Below are 17,934 nucleotides of genomic sequence, written 5' to 3'. Positions count from 1 at the left end.
TTAATTAGAAGGAAGGACACTGGAGGGCTGTAGGCATGCTAGAGGCAAGAATTGAGGACCAGTGTCTGGAACTGTCCAGGGCTGAGTTCAAATCCTGCTTCTGCCCCTCAGCTGCTGTGGGATCTCGGGAGAGATTTGTACATTCATGGACCTTGGATATCTCAACTGTTCTGACTTCTTGTCACTGTTAACGAGAATCGAAGGATATGATGATCATGGTACTTGCTGAGCATTTTTGTAAGCCAGGTAGTGGTTCAACCACTCAAGACAGGGGACTGAGTGGAAGTTTTCAGGACTTCCCTGATGGCGCAGTGGTTAAGAATATGCCTGCCAATGCAGGAGACACAGGTTCAAGCCCTGGTCCGGGAAGATCCCACATGCTGTGGAGCAACTAAGCCTGTGCACTACAACTACTGAGTCTGTGCTCAAGAGCCCGTGAGCCACAACTACTGAGCCCTCAAGCCACAACTACTGAAGCCCGCGCGCCTAGAGCCCGTGCTTCGCAACGAGAGAAGCCACCGCAATGAGAAGCACGCTCATCGCAATGAAGAGTAGCCCCCGCTTGCCGCAACTAGAGAAAGCCTGAGCACAGCAATGAAGACCCAATGCAGCCAATAAATAAATAAATAAAATAAATTTATATATTAAAAAAAGACGGGTTTTCAGCTGGGGGCCAATTTGTCTCCCAGGTGGCTTTGGGCAATGTCTGGGGACATTCTTGGTTGTCGCCGTGGGAGGAGGGGGCACTCCTGGCACCTAGAGGATAGAGACCAGGGATGCTGTCCAACATCCCACAGTGCACAGGATGGCCCGCACCACAGAGAACCATCTGGTCCCAAATGTCAGTAGTGCTGAGGCTGCAAAACCCGTTTTAAAGCAGTGACTCTTCTCCAACTCAATAAATGGCAGGTCGGTTATAAATAAGAGGGACAGAAGAACATGTTTTTTCTATAAGGGGTGAATTAAAAAGAGTACCTTATGTATATAAATTTTGTTATTTATAGGCAATACATCCACATGGTCCAAGATCTAAAAGGTACACAGGATGTACAATCCAAAGTCTCCCTTCTACCTCGTTCTCTTCCTGGAGGAATCAGTGTTACCAATTTCTTGTTTATTTCTTTAGAGGTCCTCTGTGCATCTATAAGAAATTGTATGCACATATATACACACATGTTATACACACACATATATGCATGCTGCACATATTCTTTGCATCTTGCTTTTGTCACTTAATCCGTCTTGGAGATAATTTCCTACTGGACACAAAAAGCTTTCTCAGTTTTTCTTTTAAAGGTGACAGAGTATGCCGTTCTATGCATGTCCAGTATTTTACTTAGCCACTCCCCTCTGGATGGATAGTCATGTTGTTTCTATTTTCTTTTGCTCTTACAAACACTAATGTAATGAATATCTTTGTATGTACATCATTTTCCACCAAGCAAGTATGTAATGGTAGGATAGAGTCCTACAAGTGGAATTGCCAAATAAAGTTTGTGCATTTGTAATTGTATGGGATGTTGCCAAATTACACTCCACTGAAGCTGTACCGGTTTCCATTCCCTGCTGGCAGTGAATGTAGGAGAGGTGTTGGGGTGATTTTGTAATTTAAAAAATTTGCTCTCACTGTTTGTATCTTCTCATCAGAAGCCTTCTGGGAATAAATAAAAGGTGAGCGTGCCTTACCTCACAATATTATGTGCCCATTGTATTTTCAGCATTCAGGGACCCAGAATCTGCCCATGGGAGATCTTTTAAGTGTTATGAAGTTAATGCCACTGGGAAGTGGCGTTCGCTTTCTCCAGAAAAGGGCTCTTTAGTTCCTTCTTCCTGGTGCTAATAGTTCCCGAATGACTTGCCTCTCGAAGAGTTTACATGTAGGAAAATCTCTCTCAGCAAATCTCTCTCTGAGCGGTTGCTCAGCTTTATTTTTTGAGTTTCTGATTCAAACACACCTTTGAGAGTCAGGTGGAAGTGATGAAAACCTCTTCCAGCAAAAAGGCACCAGCAGTTTGCCCATCATGTCAGAGGTTCCCAGAGCTGCCCTCGGACCCCAGTGAGCGGCTCTCTGGGTGGGGGTGAGGTTCATGCTACCAGTACCCCTCCTTGCCCTGTGAGAGGGGTCTGCAGATTCCCAGATCAGAACCGGGCAGAACCAGTTCTCTGTGGCCAGGGGCACCCTTGTTCCTAGCCTGGCTTCTCCTTTCCCAGTTTCTGACCGAGTGACTGGTCAGTTACTCAGCCTTGCTGAGTCATCGTTTTCTCACCTGTGGACCAGGGACAACGCTTGCTTTGCAGTATCGTACCGGTGATAATGGAGGCAAAGCACCTGGCACAGAGCCCTGCATCAGGCTCACATTTGAGAAATGGAAGCTAATGTTAGTCTTATTATAGTGGAGTCCTTTGCATCCTGACTGCCTCCTTTTCTTATTTTTTTTTCCTTTTCTTCCCCCATCCTCAAAGATTTTTATTTAATTGTTATGTGGTAGGGCCAAGTATTTTTATTTTTTAAAAAATTAATTAATTTATTTTTTGGCTGCATTGGGTCTTTTTTTGCTGCGCACAGGCTTTTTCTAGTTGCAGCGAATCGGGGCTACCCTTCCTTGCAGTGCGCAGGCTTCTCATTGCGGTGGTTTCTCTTGTTTCAGAGCACTGGGTCCAGGTGCGCGGGCTCAGCAGTTGTGGCTCGAGGGCTCTAGAGCGCGGGCTCAGTAGTTGTGGCGCACGGGCTTAGTTGCTCTGAGGTATGTTGGATCTTCCCAGACCAGGGCTCGAACCCGTGTCCCCTGCGTTGGCAGGCGGATTCTTAACCACTGCGCCACCAGGGAGGTCCCTATTCTCAAATTTTTATTGGAGTGTAGTTGATTTGCAATGTTGTGTTAGTTTCAGGTGTACAGCAAAGTGTATCAATTATACACATACATATATCCACTCTTTTTTTTTTTTTTTAAATATTCTTTTCCCATATAGGCCATTACAGAGTATTGAGTAGAGTTCCCTGTGCTATACAGCAGGTTCTTATTAGTTATCTGTTTTATGTGTAGTAATGTGTGAATGTCTTTCTGCCTCTCTTTTAGATTGGAATCTATTTGCTTAGTGGCAACTGAAATTCTGGAACAATCACGTTCCTTCCTGTCACAAAGACCTTGTACATGCTGTTCCCTCTGCCTGGAATGCTTTTCCTTCCTCTGGACTCCTGAGGTTTCTTTCACTCGCAGCTCAACTGCCCCTTCCTCAGAGAACCCTTCCCTGCCTCTCCGAGTTCAAGTCAATTTGCCCTTGCTGTCTTCTCCTGGAGAAGCTCTTCTCTTCCTTCTTGGTGCCTCTCTGACTTGTAATGACATCTGTTGGTGTGTTTACTTGTCTAATGTCTGTCTCCCCCATTGGACCACATGCTCCAGGTGAGCTGGAGGGACCAGCTTAGGCAAAGGTCCTGAGGCCGGTGGGAGCTGGTTGGAGGCCCAGGCAGGGGACCTTTGTGATCTGGAGGGAAGCTTGTGAGGGGAAGAGAGATGAGAGAGGTCAGGAGAGAGCAGGTCGGGGGCCAGGCCATGGGGACCTTCTGGATCACTGAAAGACAAAATTTGAATTCTCTTCAAAGATCATACGTGTCCCTCCAGTGCACCAGTATTAAGCAGGGGAGTAACCTGATCTAACTGATTACTTTAAACTTTAATGTTTTATTACTTTTATAAAATTCTTTTAATGATTTACTTTTTAAAAAGATCACCGGCCACGATGTGAAAGGCAGGGTGGAGGGTAGGGTGGGCCTGGGCATTGGGGAGATCCCTTAGGAGGCTGCAGCCGTGGTCCCCATTCTGCCTGCAGGCCATGGGTTCTAGAAACAGCCCTGTGCATCCCTTAGTATTCTAAGCTAGTGCTTCTTCCAGGGGGTGACCCCAAGTGGCATTGGCTGCCTCGGTCTCCCCAGAGATGACTGAGAATCAGCTCTGTTTCAGGGAACTACGGATGCGGGGTTTCCGCCCGCATCATGGCCTGGCTGCAGGGCGGAGCTTACCCGAGGTGGTGGTGAAGTGAGACGGGGAGGTCATTGTCACGAAGGGCGGTGTGAGGGACTTGGCCTTCACGCCCTCCCGGCCAGGCGGTCCATGTCGGGGGTGTCCACGTCCTGGTCGTAGTCCCAGCAGAACCCATCAAAGGAGACCAGCAGCAGCTTGTGGAAGCTCTTCCTCCTGGGACGGGGTGGCAGCCAGCGCAGCCCAACAGGACGGGCAGCAGCAGCATGAGGGCCCTGGGCCCCGTCATGTCCCCAGTGCCTCACACGCTCACATCGCTGAGTTCACGGCCTGCTCCCATTTTCTCCCTTTTTTTCTTATCTGCAGTTGATCAAAGTTCACATTGATAATTCTGCCCCAGCTCCGCTGTGGATCAGAACACCTGGAGCGTAACGAGCTGGCACGTTCGACGTGATGGAAAAGTTCTGGAGGTGGATGGTGGTGGCGGCTGCACAGCACTGTGAATGCACTTAATGCCGCTGCACGGTGCACTTTAAGACGGTAAAAAATGCTAAGTATTATGTGTATTTAACCACGATAAAAAAAGACAGATAGTGTGAAATATTTTGGACTCTTACACGAATTCCACTGTTGTGAACATTTGGAGAACAAATTAGATTGGTGCTTTCCTTTACTCAGCATAGCCTGTTTTTATAGGGAGAACAAATTACTGTTCATTATGACTATGGAAACAGCCACTGTGGATTGAGTGCCCACAGGGCTGGGAACTGTATATACATCATCTATTCTATCCCATTTAATTTTTTTGAAATCCTAGAAAGGTTATTAGTTGAAAATTCCCTATAAGAATTAAAAAAAATCATTGTGGTCCATTAACAATAAAATTTACCATTTTTTATAGGTCAGAAACTTGGTTCTGTATAAAGAAAGGAAGAACATCAAAGAAGGAATAAGTAAAGGTAAATGTAAAATTAAAACTTTTGTTTTCCTTCTTTTTAGTTGATCTAACAGGTAATAAGTTTGTTCATACTAGTAATAACAACAATGTATTTAATTATGTATATATCATATATATGTGTATATATGTAAGTAGAGAAATAAACGTAAATCTAACAAAATATGTATGAGATCTATATGAGGAAAACTAGAAAACTCTGTTGAATGAAATCAAAGAACTAAGTAAATGGAGAGATGTTTCATGTTCATGGATGGGTAGGCTTAGTATCATCAGGATGTCAGTTCTTCCCAACTTAATCTATAGATTCAATGCAGTCCCAATCAAAATTCCAACAAGTTATTTCATGGCTATTAACAAACTGATTCTAAAGTTTACATGGGGAGGCAAAAGACCATTCTACTCTTGTTTGTATGAGTTCAACTTGCCATTTCTTTTTTCAGGTTCTACATATAACTGATATCATGCAGTATTTATCTTTCTCTGGTTTATTTCATTTAGCATAATGCCCTCCATGTTCATTTATATTGTTGCAAGTGATAAGATTTCCTTCTTTTTTAAGGCTGAATCATATTTCAGTGGTGTGTGTGTGTGTGTGTGTGTGAGAGAGAGAAAGAGAGAGTATCACATTTTCTTTATCTGTTCATCCATTGACAGGCCCTTAGGTTGTTTCCATACCTTAGCTATTGTGAATAATGCTGCAATAAACATGGGAGTTCAGATCTCTCTTTGAGATTAAAAAAAAAAAAATTACCATTTTAATCATTTGCAAGTGGACAAATTTAGTGACATTTAGTACATTCACAGTGCTGTGCAACCATTACCACTATCTAGTTTCAGACTATTTTCATCACCCAAAAGGAAACTTCATACCCATTAGCAGTCCTTCCTCATTCCTCCCTCCCCCAGCCCCTAGCAACCACTAATCTGCTTTCTGTCTGTTTGGCTTTACCTATTCTGGACATTTCATATAAATGGAATCACATAATATTTGGCCTTTTGTGTCTGGCTTCTTATACCGAGCACCGTGTTTTCAAGGTTCATTCATATTGTAGCATTTGTCAGCACTTCATTCTATTTCATGGCTGAATAATATTTTTATATATCCATTCACCGGCTGATGGACATTTGGGTTGTTTCCACCTTTTGGCTATTGTGAATAATCTGGCTGTGAACATTTGTGTATGAGCTTTTGTTTCAATACCCTCTGCTTTCCACTTAAGTTTTTCAACATATTTATTATGAGGTGGTGGTTTTTACTTTGTAGCTGAATAAACAGCTCAGAGAGGCTATAGAACCTCTCCAAGGCCACACAGCAGAAGTGAGGCTGGGACTGTAATTTTAATACTTGGCTACACATTTGCTGCACACAGGGGTTTAAATTCCTCAAGGGAACAGGCTTAAGCATCCACCCATCCACCCCACATTTATTGAGCACATACTATGTGTCAGGTGCCAGAGGCACAGAAGTATAGATGCCGAGGTTGCCTGTGGGTGGCTCAGAGTCCAGGGGACAGGCAGACAAATAAGGGGGGTCCTGCCAGAGGTGTGAATGGGAGGTGACACAGGAGAACAGGGAGAGGGTCCTAACTTGGAGAAGCCAGGAAGAGGAGGGCTCCCTGGAGGAGGTGGTGCTAGAATTGAGTTTTGCAGGCTGGGAAGAATTAGCCTGTTGGAAGCATCTTCACTCAGCCGCTCATCCAGATATGACAACAGTCTCCTAACAGATCTGCCTGTGGCTGCTTTCTACAGGTACATGGATGACATTTACCTTTACAGCTTTGGAAAGATCTGTGAATTGTATAAAGATGTCACCAGTGGGTTTTCTAGTGACAGGAGGTGACAGTCTGCCTAGGTTTTCAGGTGAAGTTTTCAGAAGGTTTTTATCTTGATGTGGGTGGACTGTGGGCTGGATATCAGACCCAGATGAGATGACACATTTCCCTCTTCCTGAAATTGCCTGAGAATTCTTTTCCAAGTATTTGCTTAGGTTGAATTTTTGGGGTGAGGAGGTGGTGTGTCAGGGGTGCTCCATTTTGTATTTGCATAACTTGGCCTCTCATTAATTAGCACGGTGTTTTGCTATACAAGGGAATTTTGTAGAATTTTGTGATGAGTATGCAGCGAAGCAGTTGAGGGTATTTTGCAGCTTGCAGGCCTGGGCTCACATCTCTGCTCTGGGCTTACATTTTACACTTGGGGCAAATCTCATAACCTCTCTGTGCCTCTGTTTCTTTCTCTGTAAAAAGGAATAATGATATATTTCCTGAGGTTGTGAGGCTCCAATGAGATAATGAATGTTGACAGGAATGCTTACTGCTCATGGGATATCCACATGCACCCCCTCACTTCCCAGTCCCCTTGTAATCGTGGGCCATGTGTTTTGAGTGGAAGCCACATCTATGACTTCCAGCCTGAAGCTTTCAAGTGCTGGTGCATAACCATCTCACCCTCTCATCCCCTGCCACAGTAACTGTGGAAGTCTTGCATTGAGATGGTAGTCTCCATCATTCTGGGTCTCTGAGTGACCAAATAGAGCATAGTCCCCAGCTAACCCGTGGTGGACATGGAATGTGAGAAGTCAGCCTCTGTTGCCAAGCCACTGAGATTTTGGGGTTAATTTGTTATTGTGGCATAACCTAGTCTACCCTGGCTAATGCAGCAGGTAAAGCACTTACATGGGTCCTTAGTACTGGTAAGTGCTCAACAAATGTTAGTTACTTTCAGTACAATAATAAATTGCTACTGATAGTTTCTTTGTCTGATCTAATGATGCCAATATGCTATTTTGTGCTTGGACAAATTGGACTTGGCACTCCTTCCAACACGTGGAAAAGACAGATGATTGAGGGCCAATAAAGCATCATTATCTTTAGTTTGCGTCCCTGGATACCCTTGGTGGCAAAGAACAACGTATGCTACTCTGGGGAAGCCAGGTCTGGAAGGGAGCTGTTGTTACCAGGATCAGGACTGTCCAAGGCCAGGCGTTCTTTGGTCAGGAGAGAACTTTGAGTCCCTGGTATGTAGATTCTCCAAGGGAATGTGAATACTGGTACTAAGTAGTCTGGCTCTTTGGGAATTGTATATTAATCACTTAGGCCCTTTTAGGGACAACACATATATATCTCAATATTCTGGAAAAACATAAAAACACATAAAACACATAAAAAACAGCCAGCAGTCATTCAGCAATCCACCATGTCCACTGAAACTTCCCCAAAGTGCAACATTTTGTGTAATCAACAGAGCTTAGTGGAGGTGGCTGGCTAGAGAGAATTCTAATTGTAGTCACTATGATGCTTATGGTCACAGCATTGCAGTGTATCTTGGTTTCTCTTTGGTGAGCTCTGGTTTGGAAGGTATAAATCCATCATCTGTTTTAGCAAATATTTATTGAGCACTTTGGATGGGGTGGAAGATGAAATATGGAGGAGAGAGTAAATCTCTTCCTGGCCACTATGTTTTCAAGCTGTCCTAGTACTCAGCTGTGGGTCATGCAGGCTTGAGGGTCCCACAGTTCCAGAAGCATCTCCCACCCATGCCATTCTGGACTAGATTCTTCTTTGCCAGCCCGGTAGAGCCATCTCTGACTCTTACTTTCTTTTGCATGGCAGTTATATCAGTCACTGGGAATTGTTACAGAAGTGCAGTGCATTTTGTGAAACTTACGGTTGATCAAGAATCCCATTAAACTTTGTTAAGAAATCTACATATTTATGACATAGTTACTAGAGTGGAGATGGAGAAATTTCCAAACACATTATAGGAATCATCCCAACAGAAGGTAATAGTCAGAACTCTTGGTTGCAAGTGACAGAAACCCACATCTTACTAGGGTAGGTAAGAAAAGGGACTATGCTTTAGTCTGGTTTTCCCTCAAAGCAGACCCTGAGGGACTTCCCTGGTGGCAGTGGTTAAGAATCCGCCTGCCAATGCAGGGGACACAGGTTTGATGCCTGGTCTGGGAAGATCCCACATGCCATGGAGCAACTAAGCCTGTGCACCACAACTACTGAGCCTGCGCTCTAGAGCCCGTGAGCCACAACTACTGAAGCCCGCATGCCTAGAGCCCGTGCTCTGCAACAAGAGAAGCCACCGCAATGAGAAGCCTGCGCACTGCAATGAAGAGTAGCCCCCGCTCGCCACAACTAGAGAAAGCCTGCGTGCAGCAATGACGATCCAACACAGCCAAAAATAAATAAATAAAACAAATAAATTTATATATATTAAAAAAGCAGACCCTGAAACAAGGATGGGAGTGCAAGTGGTTTATTTGAGAGGTGACTCCAGGGAGCACCCATAAGGGAGTGGGGAAGTGATTCAAGGAAGGGAAGAAGGCCAACATGGCGAGTTTTAGTCTGGGGTGCATGCAGTACTAGAATGGTGAGTACCAATGGGCTATGGGCATGGCATCTGCAAGAGGCCTTTTGAGGCATGATTTCCCATGTCACTGAAGTCATTCTGCAGAAAGGCAGGGATGCAGCTGAGCTCTAGGAACCAGGGGCTCACACATTACCAGATCTCTCTCTCCATCTCTGTGTCTGCCTTTGTCTGCATATCACCTCAATTTTCTCTCACTGGGGACTGGCTTTCTCCATAAGGTGAGGAGTGTGGCCACAAACACTCCCCTTTGTCTCACTCCAAAGTTCCTGTCATCACAGAGCATGTCTATATTTTCCCAGTTCCAGCTAGGAAAAACAAACCTGAGGGAGGAACTCTGATTGGCCTGTTTGGGTCAGATGCCCATCCCTGAACCAATCAACTGTGGACAGGGGGGCGGAGTCGTGTAAGAACATGGCAGCCCCCACCAGAGCCATGTGACTGGGGTAGGAAAAGGTGCAAGTCTCAACAGAAGGGAGGGGCCGGTAGGCTAAAAAAAAAAAAAAAAAAAGAGATGTCTGTGATGAAAGGATTAGGAGATGCATCCTGTTAAACCTGTTACTGATTGGGGCTTTGAACATTTTTCTGAATATAAAGTTTCACTGTGGTTCTTTCAGCATGATTTAGCAGAAAGGGAAAATCCTAGCATGAGCTGAACATTTCCTATGGGCAGGCTGTTGCTGTGGATTCAAATACTTATTGATTGATCCAAAGATCAATTACAATGCTTCTCAAGGGATGTAAACTCTGATAGGGTCTGCTTTTGATGGGGCTGAAGTCACGCAAGAGGAGAACTGGCATGTAGGACACTCTAATTTCTTTCTTCCATTGAGTACTGTCAAGTTTAGGTTCTGGCTGGCATTGGATGCACCTGGAGGGACGGTTGCATAGAAAGGATTGTGTGTTTGTGTGTGTGTGTGTATGTATGTTAGGTATTTTCCAAAGATGAGTGCAGCATCCCACAAATGCCCTTTTGCAGTGTGATTGCAAACTCTTCATTAAGAGGTGGAGTTTATTTCTCTCCTCTTGAACCTGGGCTGGCCTACGACTTGCTTGGACCAGTAGAATGCGGCTGAAGTGAGGGTGTCTGATGTTTGGTCCTAGGCCTTGAGAGCCCTTGTAGCTTCTCTTATTTTTGCTCTCTTGTAAGCCAGCACCAAGTAAGCCCTGGATCTCCTGCTCAAGGGGCCATGTGGAGAAGGGCTCTGGAGGACGAGAGGGCACATGAAGAAAAACCAAGTTCCCAGCCACCAGCAGCGCCATCTGCCAAGCGTGTGCGTGAGGCCATGTTGACCTTCCAGCCCAGCTGAGCCTCCAGCTGCATGTAGCCACACAAGTGAGCCCACATGAGACCAGCAGAGGAAATGCCCAGCCATCGCACAGAGTCATGAGAAATAACAAATTTTGTGGTTCAGAGCTACTAAGTTTTGTGTGTAGTAGAAATAGCCCACGAGGGTGTGAGCATGTGGGGTACACAATTCCCATCTGCTGAAGATCCATGAGTTCCTAGGATCCAACCCAGAGCCAACTTATGTCCTCAATGTCCTTGTTTGAAACTTTTATGAAAATTTTCTTTAAAGACAATATTTTTAGAGCAGTTTTAGGTTCACAGCAAAATCAAAAGAAGGTACAGAGATTTCCCATATATCCTCTGCCCTGCACATGCACAGCCTCCCCCATTATCAACATCCCCACCAGAGTGGGACATTGGTTACAACTGATGGACCTAACACTGGCACATCATAGTCACCCAAAGTCCATAGTTTTACAGTTCACTCTTAGTGTTGTACATTGTATGGGTTTGGAGAAGTCCTATGAAATTTTCACAGATTTGGACCATCCTCAGGGAAATCCCAAAGCTCAGAAATTATTTTGCCTCCTGGAATCTTCCACATGTGGTTGAGCCTTAGCAATTCCTAAGAAGGATCTGAAATGAAAGAAAAATGTAAAAAATGTATTCCTATGGCTTCGCTTCGGCAAGATTCATGTTGAGTGTTCAGCTAAGTGCTAGTGTTAAGCCAGATAATGGTTTCAAAGACTGCTATGGCCTCAGGGTTGGCAGGATTCGAATGGCCTCCCAGCATCTCTGACATACCTATAAGGGTTGGATTCAGCTGGAATGGACCCAGGTCTCTTTGGGCTAATATGCTATTTCCTTAAGGCAAATGCCACGTCACATCCCCTCCTAGAAATCTCCACAAATGCAACCCCAGAAGCATTGACAGAATATTGCTTTAACTGAAGATTTCAGGAGAACATAGAAGAGGTAATGTCACACATCACATGGTTAAACCTCCATCTTTTGTAAAGTTCCTCACTATATGGCCACGTCACTCTGTCCTTCCTCCCCATAATTTCTCCCCTCTGCTCTCTTTAGCCACAGCCCTTTCTCCAACCACACCGTGCCTTTCAAAACCTCTTCAACTTGCATGCTTCCTTTAGCAAAATCTTTAGCAAACCTGCATGCCTTTGGGGGACCTTAGTCCACTTGACACATGTGGACATCCAGTGACATAATCTTCACTCCTCCAGGCAGCCCTTCTGGTGTGGATTGCATGCCTGCTGGAGAGCTCATCCTTATCTTCAGCTGAACTCTTGTCTTGTAACTTCAGATCTGTTGCTCCTTGTTTGATATCTTGGGCCATGCTAAACAAATCGAATTCCTCTTTCTTACAATAGATATTTGGAATACAGCCATATTTCCTCTCTTCCCCTCCTTCCCTCCCTTCCTCCCTCCCTCATTCCCTTTTCTTTCCAGAGCAGGGGTTGGCAAACCTTTTCTATGATGAGCCAGATAGACCTTGTGTGCCTGACTGTCTCTGTCACAACTACTCAGCTCTGCCACTGTAGCATGATAAGCAGCCATAGACAATACGTAAACAAATGGACATGGCTGAGTTCCAATAAAACTTTATTTGCAAAAACACACCGCAGGTCTCGTTTTTCCTGACCCCTTGCACTGGCATATTCTCTCTAGACTGAATATCTCTAACTCTTCTTTTTTTTGGGAAGATTTTTATTTATTTATTTATTTATTTATTTATTTATTTATTTATTTATTTATTTATGGCTGTGTTGGGTCTTCGTTTCTGTGCGAGGGCTTTTCTCTAGTTGCGGCAAGTGGGGGCCACTCTTCATCGCGGTACGTGGGCCTCTCACTATCGCGGCCTCTCTTGTTGCGGAGCACAGGCTCCAGACGTGCAGGCTCAGTAATTGTGGCTCACGGGCCTAGTTGCTCCATGGCATGTGGGATCTTCCCAGACCAGGGCTCGAACCCGTGTCCCCTGCATTGGCAGGCAGACTCTCAACCACTGCGCTACCAGGGAAGCCCTCTCTAACTCTTTTGACCATTGCTTATTTGTTGTGGCTTTGATTTTCTTCTCCATTGTGGCAACCATCTTCTGAATGCCTGTTAGTTTGTCTGTCTCTCTTAAAATGAGAACAAGACGCATACTCTGCAAATGTGATGATGTAACACTCTCTCCTGCTGCATTTTGAGCAGGAGAAAGAGAGCAGGAGTGACTGTCACACTTGGAAACTCCAACTTTGTGAAAATTTGGTGGGACATCTCTGTGAAGGATGTAAACCTATTCATCCACAGGCTGGCAGGAAAGAAACCAGAAGCGTGATCTGTCGAGCGTGAATTTAATATTTGATGTACAGAGATCTCTGGCTTGTCTGATTGAGATTAGAAGGGGAGGTCTTGTCCACAGAAAATAATTTCTATCCCCAGGTGAGGAACCAGCAGATAATCATGTGAGCAGAACTTCCTGAGAACAAAGACGAGGGGAAACAGAGGTGTTAGAAGAGTGAAAAGGTCAATAATTAAGGCTATGACTGTGCTGGGAGAGGAGAAAGAAAAAAATTAGACTGCCAGGTGTGAATAACGAGAAATCTGATGGAATTAGCAGTAAAGGACAGACACTGAAGGCTTCTTTATTCCTCTCATAGTCAAAAGTTTTTGCTTAGACTGGGTGGGGGAGGAAAAGGCACATATGTTGAGAATCCTATTTCACTAAGTATGGAAGGAGGATTTTGGAAAAGGTCTCAGAAGAAAGAGAGACACGTGGGAGCTCATTGGAAGTCCCCAGAGGCTGAGCCCCCTCTTGGCATGATGCAGGGTTGAGAGGGAGGGGGATGGCATTCAATCAGGTCTTTGCTTGTCCAACACAATCACCTCTTAAACGTTGGCTGTTCTCACAGCCTAGTCCAGACACGGTCATCTGCTCTCTCTGGACTTGCTCCTAGGTTGGCCCTTCCGTTTCCATAGCTTTAGCTGCCGCTCCTTGGCTGATGACCCTCAAAGGTCCATCTCTGTCTCCTTTGAACACCAGCTTACACATCCAGTGTTTTTCTTTCTTTTTTCCACTTGTCAGCAAAGTCAACATCTCATGCTTAACATGTCCAAAGCCAGCAAAGGCAAACTCTTTCTTTTCGTCCTCCTCCCTCTCTGTGCCCCAGCCATGCCTTCCCCATTCCTTAAATAGCGCACTGGCTACCCAGCTGTTCAAGGCAGTAAACCAGGCATTGTCCTCTTTTCCCCTCTCCCATCAGCAAGTCCTGTGATTCTGAACTTTATCTCAACTTGTCTGTTCTCTCCATCTTTGCTGCCAGGACAGGACATCATATCTCAGCCGGGCTACGGCAGTGGTCTCCTAACCAGTTTTCCTGCTTCTGCTCTCAACCCTTAGCAACCCATTTCCCACCTGGAAGCTAAAGGGATCTTAGGGTCCCTGCTTTGGCTTCCCACTGCATGGAGAAAACTATCCAGACCTTGGGTCTCCTTCAGGCTCCTGCCCACCTCTCCACCTCCTTCCTGCTTCCTCTTCTTTGCCTACTCTGCTTCAGTCACCCTGGCCTCCTTTTGGGTCTTTGGACTCAGCAATCTTTTTCCCACCCCAGAACCTGTTATTCTAGCCTGGAATGATTCTCCTCTGCTCCTCCCCAAACTAGCCTCTGATCATCCTTTAAGTGTTAGCTTAAATGTCCACTCCACAGGGAGGTCTTTCCTGATCCCTTTTATAAAGAGGACTCTTGGTTATTCTCCACTTCAGCCTCTTGCTACTCTCTTCATGGACTTTATTATTTTTTCTTTGTCTCCCCCAGTAGCAATAAGCTCCTCAAGGGCCAAGGCACACCTACCTTGTTCATTGTTGTGTCACCAGCACCCAGCCCAGTGCCTGACACATTGCTGGATAAATAAGTCCAGAGTGAAGGGGTAAAAAAATGGAGAGTTACTTCTCTGAACTATAGATGATGAGATTAAACACCTTGTGTTTTCCTTAGTCAGAAATTATGTGCAATTAGGCATATAATAAATGATGATGATGACAACATCTGTGTCTTGCCTGATGTTCATCGCCAATCACTAAATTAGTCAGTTGTGCCTCTTTTGACAGTTCTGTTTTCAATATAATGATTTGTTTCTTTTAACTTATGTCTGTTGGCTTTGTTTGGGCTCGTTAGCCTAACAAAGTGGCAGATTGTGTTGATATTTGCTCTATTATTTACAATGTCATTAACTTTAAAAGTGCCTTTGCTTTGGATAAGAAGCCCTAGTTAGGACAGTGTATTAGTCAGGATGGTTTGGGTTATGCTGTTGTAACAACAATCCCCCAATCATAGTGGCTCAATACAGCAAGGTTTATTCTTGGTCATGTTATGTGTCTAGTGTATATCTGGGCATTTTGGAGGTAGTCTGTCCATTCTTAGTCACTCAGGAGTCCAGGCTTTTGAAAGTTCCATCTGCATGTGTCTCCTTGATAACCAGCACAGGGGAATCCCACAGTCTCTTAAGTGTTCTACCTGGAAATGACATGAGTTACCTCTGCTCATGTTTCATTGGACAAAATAGATCACATGGTCATGCCTAACTTCCATGTGCCTGGAAGAAGGAGAGCCAGAATATTTGTGAACAGCCTCATTGGCTGCTCCCATCAGTTACACAGAAGAACTCACTTAAATACAGTTACTTATTTGTGATTCCTCCCAAGTTCTGAAGTGAATTCTAATCCATTAGCCTTCAGAAGATATGTGCATTTCCAAGCTCTTATTGGGCACTGTTTTGTTTCAGAATGTCAGAATTAAGACTGTTCTTGGAGGACGGTATGGTGTAATGGTTAAAAGCAGGGCTCTGATGTTAGTTTGCTTGAGTTCAAGTGCTATTTCTACTGCTTGTTGGTTGTGTGATCTTTGGAAAGTTTCTTCTTTCTTTATCTTTTTATGCTTCATCAGTAAAATGGAGATAACAGCAACAACAACAATAATAGTATCATCTATCCCTATGGGGATAGCCCAGTGATTGAAACATATGGGCTCAAAGTACTATTTATTATTATTATTGGTTTGGGGGGTTAGTTACTAAATTTTGTCAAAATTAAGAGTTCAGCAACTTTGAACACTTGGTTGGGATTTATCAAAGGAACAGGTTTCTGAAGAGTAAGGATTAGGGAGAGGGGCAAAACTTAGTGGGTGTTTTAAAGATTGTGGATTTTATTTGTACAGACTTGGGGCTGAGTTCTATCTCAAGTGCCAGATAGTGAGGCAGCCTTTGCTAAATTCCATTGCTTTCCTGGGCTTCAGCCTCATCTATAACAAATGGAGTTAAGAGCATCCATTTTTCAGAGTGGAGATAAAGATGATTAAGTCAGAGGGAATGGAAATAACTTCCATCGATGATCAAAAGTGTTAGTTTACTTCCATATTAAATTTCTGTTACTGGGTAACAAATTACCACAAACTTAGCTGCTTAAAATAGCACCCATTTATTATCTCACCGTTTCCATGGGTCAAGAGTCTGGGCAGAGCTTAGCTGGGTCTCACAGGCTGTAATCAAGGTGTCAGTCAGGGCTGGGGTCTCATATGAGGCTTGGGGTATTCCTCCAAGCTTATTCAGTTTGTTGGCCAAATTCAGTTTCTTGTGGTTGTGGGGCTGAGGCTGTCAACTCCTAGAGGCTGCCCCTCTCTACAGGCAGCTCACAGCATCACCCTCTGTTTCTCCTTGGAGGCCAAGGGGTGAATCTCTCTGAAACTTCACTTTCTTTTTTTTTTTTTTCAATTAATTAATTAATTTATTTTTGGCTGTGTTGGGTCTTCGTTTCTGTGCGAGGGCTTTCTCCAGTTGCGGCGAGCGGGGGCCACTCTTCATCGCAGTGCACGGGCCTCTCACCATCGCGGCCTCTCTTATTGCGGAGCACAAGCTCCAGATGCGCGCAGGCTCAGTGGTTGTGGCTCACGGGCTTAGTTGCTCCGCAGCATGTGGGATCTTCCCAGACCAGGGCTCGAACCCGTGTCCCCTGCATTGGCAGGCGGATTCTCAACCACTGCTCCACCAGGGAAGCCCCTGAAACTTCACTTTCTTTAAAGGACTCCCCTGATTAGGTCAGGCCCACCCTGGATGATCTGTCTTTTAACTCCTGGTAGACTGATTAGGGACCTTAATTACATCAGAAAATCCCTTCCCCTTTGCCACGTAACCTAATCACAGATTCTGACCACACTCAAGGAGAGATTATACAGGACATGGATAACAGAGGGTGGGAATATTGGGGGCCATCTTAGAATTCTGCCTACTGAAACTTCCTTCCTCCCAGACGAGCAGACATTGGTGGGGGAGGAGGGGTTATCACAGCTGCGTGCGTCCCAGAGGTTGAGAGAGAGCCTGGTGTTGGCCTAGGATGGAGGAGGCTGAGAGGTAAGTGTGAAAAACTTTGTCCAATTTGTGCTTTGTTGGGGCCGTGCTTTCCTAACCAGCCACAACCAAGGTAAGACCTGGTTGTTTAGATTCCTTTTCTCTCTTCCTCCCGAGGCAGTGTCTGCAGTCCCCCAGCCCTCCCCCTCCCAACCTAAGACCCACGAGCCATGAGCTGGAATCACGAGGTGCCATGATCAGAGCTGCAGGTGAGCAACAGGTGGGACTACAGGAACAGAGCAACACCCTTGATGCTTCTTCGCAATGGCTCCGCAGACTGCCAGCCAAGGAAAACAAGTCTTGGATGAAATAAAACTCAGAGAGAAGACGAATTTTTTTTTTTAATTAATTTATTTATTTATGGCTGTGTTGGGTCTTCGTTTCTGTGCGAGGGCTTTCTCTAGTTGCGGCAAGTGGGGGCCAGTCTTCATCGCGGTGCGCGGGCCTCTCACTATTGCGGCCTCTCTTGTTGCGGAGCACAGGCTCAGTAATTGTGGCTCATGGGCCTAATTGCTCCGCGGCATGTGGGATCTTCCCAGACCAGGGCTCGAACCCGTGTCCCCTGCATTGGCAGGCAGATTCTCAACCACTGTGCCACCAGGGAAGCCCAGAAGACGAATTTTAAGTGGTGATTTTTTTTGGAATCTACCAGATGTCAGAGGCTCTTTGAAACAACACGAATGCTGTCTCATTTCCGCAGAAGGAGGCCCAGGGAAGCTGGTGTGAGGTTCAAGAACCAAATTACCAAGCACCTGTGCAGAAAAACAGTGTCTTCGTGCTCACGGGGCCGTGGGGTACACTTAATAACAAGTGATATAGAAGTCAAGGTTGGCTAGACATAAAAAGCCACTAACCCTGAGGTCTCTAGGTTCTTCTCAGCCAAAGCTTGAGTGTAACGAGGTTATTGCCAGGGAGCAAGTTGAGAGGGTCAC

General features: G+C 45.1%; 1 long non-coding RNA gene across 1 annotated transcript in view; it reads left to right on the top strand.

Moving 5' to 3' along the window:
* The window catches only part of LOC130704938 (uncharacterized), a 37,382-nt gene extending 20,114 nt beyond the window's left edge, over positions 1-17,268 (top strand). Inside the window, exons 3-5 of the long non-coding RNA XR_009005490.1 lie at positions 4,344-4,517; positions 4,879-4,936; positions 17,120-17,268. This is a non-coding gene — a long non-coding RNA (uncharacterized LOC130704938). The remainder of the gene's footprint in view (positions 1-4,343; positions 4,518-4,878; positions 4,937-17,119) is intronic.
* The last annotated feature ends 666 nt before the right edge of the window (positions 17,269-17,934 follow it).

Source organism: Balaenoptera acutorostrata, chromosome 15 (genome assembly GCF_949987535.1).
Source record: "Balaenoptera acutorostrata chromosome 15, mBalAcu1.1, whole genome shotgun sequence".
Classification (NCBI taxonomy): domain Eukaryota; kingdom Metazoa; phylum Chordata; class Mammalia; order Artiodactyla; family Balaenopteridae; genus Balaenoptera; species Balaenoptera acutorostrata.
This window is presented reverse-complemented; position numbering and strand designations above follow the sequence as displayed.